This window comes from Mastomys coucha, unplaced genomic scaffold (genome assembly GCF_008632895.1).
Source record: "Mastomys coucha isolate ucsf_1 unplaced genomic scaffold, UCSF_Mcou_1 pScaffold21, whole genome shotgun sequence".
NCBI classification, from domain to species: domain Eukaryota; kingdom Metazoa; phylum Chordata; class Mammalia; order Rodentia; family Muridae; genus Mastomys; species Mastomys coucha.
In genome coordinates, this window is record NW_022196904.1 from 39,001,004 (window position 1) to 39,011,678 (window position 10,675).

The following is a 10,675-nucleotide window of genomic DNA, read 5'->3' on the forward strand; positions in this document are numbered from 1 at the left end:
GAGAACTGTAACAAATGAGCCAGACTTTCAAGAGTAGTTGAAAAATTGGAGTAAATGTTCTGGTTGTGACTTGTACCGACATGTAAATGCACATGTCTCTAGCATGAGAAGTGTGTATTATACCTCAGAGAAAAACAGGAGCACCTCCATTTGAGAATAGTATCCCAATCCCTGAGAAGAGCTGTTAGATCTCTATATGTATGCACACATTCTGGAGAGAGAGTAGCAAACTGGGAGACAGCATCATTTAGAGCCTTCTCTCCACTATACTTGATAGGCTCCTCTTTCTCACCCACAAAGCCCCAGAAACATTTTGAGAAAAGATATACTACCCTGGTATTCCCCTTTTATTCCTATACTGACCAATGGTGAAGAGTGAGGGCAGGTCCTTTGTTTGCAGTAGCTTAGCCTGAACGATATCCCTTACAGAGGGCTTTTCTTCACAGGATCCTTCTGGCTATCTTCTTATGCAAGACAGAAGACTTCAAGAAGGAAAAATCATCTGAGGATGCTCATACAGAGCTCAGGAAAAGCACCTATCCAGAAGACCTTGCAAACTGATCTCCACATGAGCTTTGAATGTTATCACCCAGCAAACTCAATTGTGTTCATCAAGATCACCCCATTCTGTTTTTGAGCATTGTTCACCACATTGGACCACAAGATTTTCATTCAGTGAATGATCTGGGCATCAACAACTTAAAATAGGCAGTATGGTACTAGATAAACAGCTGATGACCTTGATGGTAATGGCAACATCTCAGTCATTTGCAAAATTGTTTGCCAAGGGGCTGCTTTGCTTCATGAAGCAGAAGCAAGAAGTCAAAACAGGATCAACTCAGCCACAGCTCCCATTGAAGTTGGTTTTTCTTATCTCTCTGCTCACCAATCTGAGCTAAATAGCTCCCTACCCCCGCCCCTGACCATAATAACTGTGTGATAGAGGTTTGGACCAAAGACCATGTGAAGAAGTTGGTTTGGAACTGCCACTCTCCTACTCTATGATCAGTTTCCTTACTTCAGCTAATGTGTTTCTTTCAAACTTTCCTATTCATGTTCACATTGGTAACATCTCAATAGAGTAAGGATGCCACAGAAAAGGTGTGGGCTTGGCTTATATAAAAGAAAATTCAATATTTCACAGAGGAGAGGAAGAAGAGATTAAAAGTTATGAGACCTTAGGAAAAACTAGATGTTACAAAAGGACTAGACGAGTGGTAATATGAAAGAATCAATCATTTTAAAACTTGATAAAAGAAAAACCCTTAAGATGAATAAAGTGCAGAATCAATGTTCAGTTCAACCAAAAACTCCCCAAATCACAGGAATCAGCACATGTGTATTAATAGTAACCTTAAGTGTAAATGGTCTTAAATCACCATTGTAAAGACAAGAATGCTTGATGGGGTGACAAAAGACTATCCAACATTGTTTATCTGTAAGAAAAACCCATTTCACTGCCAAAGACAAGCACATAACAAAAACAAAATGATGAAGATAGACAATGCAAATTAATGGAATATGAAAGAAAGGTAGATAAGGTGTCTATGCTCATATTTCACACAACATATTTCAAGAGAAAATTAGATGCAAATAGGGTACATAAACGGAATTGTTCTTCAAAAGTAATATGCGTATCCGTATATGGGAAAATTTTTGTGTATCTGCACACATTTTAAAGAATAAACACTATTATGTACTAGGAACCAATAAATCCATATACTTCATGGTGATTTAATACCCATATCCCATTAATATATTTTATTTAGAGAATAATTTGACACAGAATCTTCAAGATAATTTGCACTATATGTCAATGGGTTTTCACATACTATTATATAAGAGCTCATGCAAGAACTATGGAACATATATCCTTGTCAGCAACTTACAGAAAAATTTCTATAATATGTCGTATTTATGTTATAAAGCATTCTTCATAAAATGAGAGAAATTTCATTGTTTTCTATAACATGGGTTCACAATGGGATAACATTAGAAGCGACAGAGAAATGAATCAATAGGAAACGTACAATGACATAAACATGCAACAATCAGTGGATCATTAATAGATGACATGAAAGTAGACTGGTTGAGAAGAAGAAAAAGGCCAGCATGATTTTGTCAGGGCTTGAGAGGGCAACAGTGGGTGAATACGATCACAATGAATTGTGTAAATATATGAAGCTGAAAAAACTGATGATAAAATAGATAAGCTGTATTCACAATGTTCTAGTCAATGTTAATCCAAGATTCAAGGACATATCATCATTGAAAAATAAATAAATAAATGTAATAAAGACTATAAATATCAAGGGAAAGTAGATAATTTCAAAAGATGTAGCAAATGAAGTCACAAAATTGAATGGCTTCCGGGTGATAATCTGTGAAGAAAATTAGACATGGTAGTCTAACCTGGTAAAAGCAATACATCACAAAGTGATAGACAAACGCTCCCTGAAATGGAACAACATAATATTGCTTAACAAATATGGAACAAGTATGTCCACTTGACCTTCTATATCCAACGTTGTGCTTAAAATCTTCATAAAAGAAATAAGTAAAGAGAAACAATACAATCTAAATCTTAAATTTAAAGGATAAATATTTACCTTATCCCTTACTTAATAATCCATATAGCCTAGAAATGTCTCAGTGTGTCAGTGAAGATGGAACTTTTTTTGTTTTTATTTATTTATTTATTTATTTATTTTTAAATTTTCTTTATTTACATGTAAATTTCTCCATTCCCAGTTTCCCCTCCAACAAACAAAGAAACAAACAAAAATAAGCAAAACAAAGCCCTGTTGCCTCCCACTTCCCCATGCCTGCCACCCCGCCCTCTCCCACTTTCTGGCCCTGGCATTCCCCTACACTGGGGCACAGAACTTTCACAGGGCCGAGCTAAGATGGAATATTTTTATATCCCCAATGCTCAGGTTTTGTGAGACCCTGACATTTTTTATTCATGAATGGAGGCATATATGCAAATGTTGACATTAGGTGGTGTGCCATGTATAAATTAATAAGGCAAATACACAAAATTCATTGACCTGCATAGATAATATATTATAGAAATTTTCAATATTACTAAAATTTTGTGGATAGTCATGGTCATTTTTAGAATTATTCATACGGGGACAAGTCACTGATGCTGATCATGGGCAGGACAATGATATAAGGACCCAGTTCAGCGTTGTTGGGCAGCAGGATGTATTAGATACACAGCCTGAGGTTGGATGTGGTTCTGAGATGATTGCTCTGCAGAGGAAGGAAGGGAAGGTGAGGTCTGAGTGCTGCTGCAGAGAACGACCTGAAAGATGGGCATGTCTAAGGGAGGACAGCTAAGTGGAGAGCAGAGAAAAGAGAGACAAAGCTAACCTAACATGAGCCTTCTCCATAGTTTATTCTAGAAGATGGGGCATTTTCTCTGATGATTAAAGCTTTCTGTGCTGACTATAAAGAGGCAAGAAGGTGCAGCATTGGAAATATGCATATTGATTCACAGTCTAGTCATGGCTGCAACTAAACTCTAGTTGCTAAAGGAATAGACAAGCTCCCATGTGGCCTTTAGGCCTTTAGGTAATCATTTAAATAATGACTGCATTATTTAAATGATTACCTATACTGTCACTTGGAATCCTCCCTAGAGCCTCTAGTGTACAGAATGACTGTTTTTTTAATCAGTCTTCTGAGGATAGAATTATAGCTCAAAAGGATGAGTGATTGTGCCTGGTCTTCATTTCAGAGTGTGAATTCCAGTGTAGAAAAACTGCCTCAGGCCTAGTGCAGTGTGTTCTTGTGTGTGTGTGTGTGTGCGTGTGTGTGTGTGTGTGTGCTTGGGTGAATGGGTGTGTTTGTGTATGTGTATGTGTATGTTCATGTGTTTGTACACAGTGTGCACACAGGGGTTTGTAGAAGCTTCATGCTGACATCTAATTTTTTTCAATAGATCAGTACCTTATTTTTTGGAATAAGGTTTTTCACTGAACATGCTATACAAAGACAAGACAGCAAACCAGCACACTGAGGGATCCTCTGGTCTCTGTATTTTCAGCACTGAAGTGATGGGCATACCTCTCCAGGCCTGGATTATTCCAGAAGCTGGAATACTTGTTTTCATGGTTGTACTGCAATTATCTATATATTCAACCATCTAACCTGGAAAGGATGAATCTCTTGACAGTCTCTTCATACACTACAACACTGTGTGGATTAGAATCCATTTAGTAGTAAAGCAAGAGCACAAGAAACTTACCCACACTTTAAACAAGATGGCACTCACAATTGCTAATGAATGAAGACTTGTGAACCAGCAGGGTAGAAGCTTCAAATCGGGCTAAGAACGGAGACAGTGGACATCAGCTACAGTCAGCAGAAATGTGGTTAAGGTATTGTTCACCTGTAACCCTAGTGCTCAGTAGGTGGAGTCAGGAAGATCAGAAGTTCATGATTTCTTTTTCCATGACCAAGGGAGTCTGAGGCCTGCCTGGAATCACAGTAGCCTGTGTCCTATATCTCTTAAACCTGTCCTCCAAAGTCAATGCTCTTAGCCATCATCAGGATCCAGGGTATCCTTACTGCATTTAAACAATGGCTCCAGCAGCATATGTATAGCAGAGGATGGCCTAGTTGCTCTTCAGTGGGAGGAGAGGCCCTTGGTCCTGGGAAGGTTCTATGTCCCAGTGTAGAGGAATGCCAGGGCCAGGAATTGGGAGAGGGTGGGTTGGTGGGCTGGGGAAGGGGGAAGAGAGGGAGGGAACCGGGTTTTTTCTTTTCTCTTCTTTTTTTTTTTGGGGGGGAGGGGAAACCTGGAAAGGAGATAACATTTGACATGTAAATGAAGAAAATATCTAATTTTATATATACATAAATACAGCTTCAGAGTCAATAACAGCCACAAAAGAGGAGACTTTCAGATGGAAAGACATCCTCCTCCTAAGGAGCAGAGACTCATGCTTGGGCTGTCTCCTCCATTAACCCTTAGAGTAACTTGCACCCTTACATAGCATAATTTGAGTAGACAGGAGACAGAAAAACAAAAATTCTATATCTGCTTATGGAACTTCAGTTTGAACATATGTTTGCATGGTGTGATTTGATCACCATCAAATGTGGAGCTATAGAAAGACTATGTCATGCATTAATCACTTTCCTGATTTACCTCAACTCTGGGCATACTCTCCTTCAACAACCTTTGTTGTGATGCTGTCTCAGGCAGGAAGCATGTTTAGATGTACAAAAGGGTATTCTGGAAATCACATTAATATCAGATCCTTGGGTTTTCTTCTTCTATCTCACTTCAGATGTTTTTATCTCTGTCCTTCATGTTGTCTTCTGAATTTGACAATGTACCAAAATTGTCATATGATGCAATGCTGGAGAGACCTTCAAGACCTTTATAGATTGCTAGAGAAAACAAGGCTCATAATTTCTCTCTTAAAAAGTTATCTGTGTTTTAACTTAAAATGGATTTCACTTCACACTCTTTCGATGCCAATGACCAAAACATTACCTGAAACTGAAGACTCAGAGAAATGCAGCAAAGTTGTGTCAGGAGAAGAGCAAGGCTCCTGCTCATCTCTGCATCTTCCCTACACTGACCCTCTGATATTGTCAAGATTAATTGCCCACAGCTCACTGATGCCCTGTATGACTGAGGAACATCAATGAGGCAGTTCTTATGTGTGACGTGATGCAGCTGCCAACCAATGGAGAATAACTTTCTTGCTAAGGTGTTCTTCTATCAGTCTGTACTCGAGTGACCACTCTTCTACTGTAGCCAATAAGAACTCTGCTTCCCTGCATGAACTTCAGTCTAATCTCAAGTTGATCACTGTGTGTGAATCCTCTCTAACAGCAGTATTAGAAGAATAAGATGCAAACAGGACAAAAATAACTGATGAGTATGATCTGATCACAGTTAAATCTGCAAAGCTAGTGTTGGAAGAAAATTTGCCCTTGGAAGAAAGTATGCCCTCCCACTCTTCTCTCTGCCTCCTGACAACTTACAGAAGTGCTGCATCTGGGCCCTAAGATGGTTCCTTTCTCCAAATTTCCTGTTATTTGAGGCTGTTGGTGACATTTCAAGGACCATGGAAAGCAGAAGGAAACAAACCCTGGGTTTTTCATTTTTCACCTCTCTCCCGGTCAATTGTGTACTGACAGCAGTAGAGCTTCCCTTAGCATGCAATTATCGTCCTACAATAACATAATTATAACTATATTAGTCCCCCTCTTTCTATCTCACATTCTATAGTACTAATGACCTGTACTGATTTTTGAAGCCAAGGGGTGTACAACTGCTCCACTGCTTTGCTTTGTCAGAGTCCCCATGCGTTTCCTCTGTCCCTAGGACTCACGGTTTTTGTAAATAAACACTACCTCTGGAATTTCTTGAGTTACTCACATTCTAGACATCAGTTTCTTTCAAGAGGCAATGTACACACATGGTGGATCAGTTTTGGGAACCAAGAAACAATGCTCCTCTTTATAGGTTTCTGCCCTGGGAAACAAACTATGCATATCACCTTCCTCCTTAAAGGACTGCCAGGAACAAATAGGAATGATTTGAGGGAAAGGAAGAAAAATTTTTAAGCCAGGCCACCTCTCTGCTTCAAAGGGAAGCTTCTGTCTCATGCCTTCTCAGGAGGAAGGCCTAGACCATGCATGTTGCTTGTTGTCATAGCAACAGAGGGATATGAACTCAGCCTGACGGTACCTCTGAACATTCTTGGGATATATCCTTACCTTTCTTGCAGTTTTTGGTCTAGAGGTGGAGAACAGATAAGGCAGAGGACCCTTCCACAGATGGATTCTAGATTCTGCTTCCTTGCTCTGGAATTGGGATTTGCCTTCAGGAGCTGAGTTTCTGACCCAGGTGAGGCTTATAAAAACACTGAGTAGGCCATGTGATTTCCAGTAGGAATACTGGGAACAAGTCACACACCAGAGACTTTTCCAGATGCCCACTAAGATGTTTCTTGGCATCTGTCCCATTTCCACTCACAGACCAGCCTCTCCCATCCCATCTACTTAGGCCTTCCTATCTCCAAATAATTACTCTTTCCTCCTTTAAGGACCAACTCCCATCAATAGGTAGAATCACTGGGCAGGGTCAGTTAGGTGTGTGTGTGTGACCATATAACTGAAGCATAAGGGTATCATGCTTCACAAATTGGCCTCCCCATCCTATCCTAACTGGTCCACCTCCCTGTAAGTAATTTTTCTCTCCATTATGGGCCCCATTATAGCACCACTGAGCAGTGGCAGCTTGGGGTATGTGACTATATTACTGAAGCAGAAGCAGACAAAGCGGCCTGGCAGGGGTCTGCATGGTGTAGGCAGTGACACTGTTGATACTGCCCCTTCCACAGCACTGTGGCACACAGTGTAGTTTTCTTCCCAATGACATTTAGGTTGAAAGTTCCCCTGAATCCTCTGCAGATGTCCTAAGTTCCAGCTTTCCCCCATCTGCACATGTGTGTTACTAGTGGAAAGCCTGTATGTCTTATGCTTAAATGCCAATTTATAATAAAGACAAACTATGTTCATTCCTGTTTATGATTAACTTCCTTCTTTTCAAGGCCTGGGGTATGAGCCTGTAACCTTTACTACAAATGGTTCTGTACAGCCTGTTCTAGGAATGGTAATCATGTCTGTGTGGAACCTTGAAGTCAGCTTAAGACCTCCAAAGCCCATGTTCTTAGCACATAAGAGTGACAGAGGTTAGGAAATAGGGAAAAAGATAGGTGATAAAGGAAAGTGGAGTAGCGGAAGGTAACAAATATGAGGAGAGTAAAGTGGTGAGGGAGAGAGGTAAAGGGTATAGTCTTGGTTGACAAAGGACCACCTCTGGATAGAAAAGAAGCAGACATGGCCCACAGGAAAACAGTACTGTATAAAGGCACAAGGGAAAGCCCCATGTTAGGAAGAGGGGTTTAATTTTAATTAGGCATGTTAATTAGGTGAATCAAATGAGGCTTTTGATCACTGGACACAGATAGTTTGATAGATGTACCTTCATAGTTGCTCGGAAGGAAGAAGTGTCCAAATAATGGAATATACCATGTGTGTTAGCTTTAGTTATGTAATCTAAAGGTTTTTAGCAAGGCAGAGGGAATGTTAAAGAAGGGCAAGGCCTGCCAGAGCCATGCTCAAGTGGGCTAGATTCTCTTCATTACCTTTGTTTTAATAATTTTTTTTAAACCATCATGCTTCACTTTGTTTTAAGAGGTTCTGTGACCAACTATGACTACCTTTTTTTTAAAAACTTTTATTGCATTATGATGGGAAAAGTTACATGATTTCAATTTATCTGAATTTGTTGACATTTAAAAATATATTTTAATTAAATAGAATTGAATCACATTCTTGTTTCCCTTTTGTACCACTGCTTCTCGTATAGAACCCCCCTTCGATACCTACAATATCTTTTTTGTATAACTACCTTGTTATCACTGCCTATTTTGATTACTTTTTTATTTACAAGGATGGGTGAGCAGGGTGGGGCTGTGGGAACAGGGAAGGGTACCTAACACCAAAGACTTTAGAAAAAACCATGTAGAAGCCCATTATTGTACTTACTTTCTAAAATATATACAAACACATTTGTGAATAGAGTTACTCTACAATAGAGTAGATAATGTCTCCTCAAGCCAACATAGGCTATCATATTAGACGCCCAGTGTCTTTTGAAAATGTTGGCTATTGTGGTTCTATAGGCTCCCAACCCCAAAACACTGGAGGCCAATTCTCTTTATCACTCTCTAGAACTTGATGATAAGACCATATTGATGAACATACCACATACACGAGTCATAGAACATGGAGAAATCAAGGTGGTTTTTTTTTCTGGCTTGGGGTTTGGAAGGGTCTCTCCCACCATAATGGGGAAGGCATGGCTGCATGAGTGAAAGGCTGGCTGGTCACATTACATTTGGGTCATATTTGCAGTTTGGAAGCACAGAATAAACGAGAAGAGAGGCACCTCCAACACTGACACACTTCTGTCAGCAAGGCTGTACGTCTTGAATGTGCTACCATCTTCCCATTTGACATTCCTGCTGAGGTCCAAGTGTTCAAATGCAGGATTCTGTGTGAGACACTTCACACTGAAACTGTCACACTTCATCACAATAGTTTGATGGCTGAATGTCTCCCAGGAAAGGCTCCCATTTTGCCCCATTCTGGAAGAAGGAGGCATAGTTAACATCAGTCCTCTTCCTAGCTTCAGTTCCCTTCATCCCAGGAAGTTAAATGACCACATTTTGAGTTTGCAATAAATTTCTAGGGACCTCACTCTTCCTTTGTTTTTTTAACCTATATGATTCTGTAAGGAAATAGGTAACCAAAATGGAGAAGTAGGACAAAGGCAATGAAATGTTCATGAAAAGAAAATGTGAACATACTTTGGCAGTGACTTGAATTGTCAGTGTGGGAGGGATAACAGGGAGCCCCATCTGCCTAGAGTAGAAGGGAAGGGGATATGGAAAGTTAGTGGGATGTAAAGTGAATAAGTACAAATAAAATAAAATAAAATAAAATAAAAAAGAAAATACGGTGGGAAGAGATGATTATTCCCATTTTCTTTCAGAATCCCAGGCCTACCATTCTCTGTATTATTCTTTGCACCCTTATATGTAGTATGGCTGTACTTAGCCAATGGGCCTATAGTCATATTAGAGAGAAGGCTCTATTGAGGAATTATCTTGATTAGATTGATGTGTGAAGAGATTATTTTTTATGAATATTTAATATAGAGAAGCCCACACCACTGGAAGGGACACCATTTCCAGGTAGGAGATCCTGGTCTATATGAGAAATACAACTTGGAATCAATGAGCCAACGCCCCCCTCCCAAATTCCATGTGTTTTCTGCTCCACATTCATACTTTAATTGTGAGTAAAAGTAATTTACCACCTGTACAGAAGTCCCAAATATTTCCTGTATCTCATTGGGGTGGTAGTATGAAGGTTGGCTAGTGGGTGAAGTGGTGGGCCCTATTTAATATTAGTTTATTAGCATTGAATGAAATATTGTGTGATATTTGGGGCAACTAGAAAGCACCTTCTTTAGGGTCAACATTCACAAGCTGTGGTATGGTATGGGGAATCAATGCTACATCTTAATCTGAGAGCCAAAATTGGCAATGTGCAATAATCTCTCATATGATACTGAATCAGAAGGCATGAATGCTGCAAGATGTAAGAGGTCATGGATAGAAGCTGAGTTTTGTTACATTTTGGTAGAGTCAGAGTGACTTTAGAGGGGTCATTTGTTTAGGAACAACCCCTGTTGCAGTAAAGACCCCAGGATATTGGAGATACTAGGACAATGTTATATCTGTCAAAGACAGTCACTTGGAACCACTGTGATCCCATGAGACAAGTTGTGTGGGTTGTAGATGGTAGACATGGACAAATGGGATTCCTTATCCTGTTTGAAATTAGATGACTATGCAATTGGGCATTGAGCTAAAGAATGATAGGTCTGGTCAGTAATGATAGATTATGAATTTTTTATTGGGGGGAAGACAAATTTTATTCTTTTTGGAATAGGAAAAAATGTATTTATTTTAAACTTTACAATAGCCTACAGTTAAAAAAAACTGTGGACAAATAATGGAACTCTCACCTTTTAACATGCTTAAATTTTTACACTTTGTGAAGCTGTTAA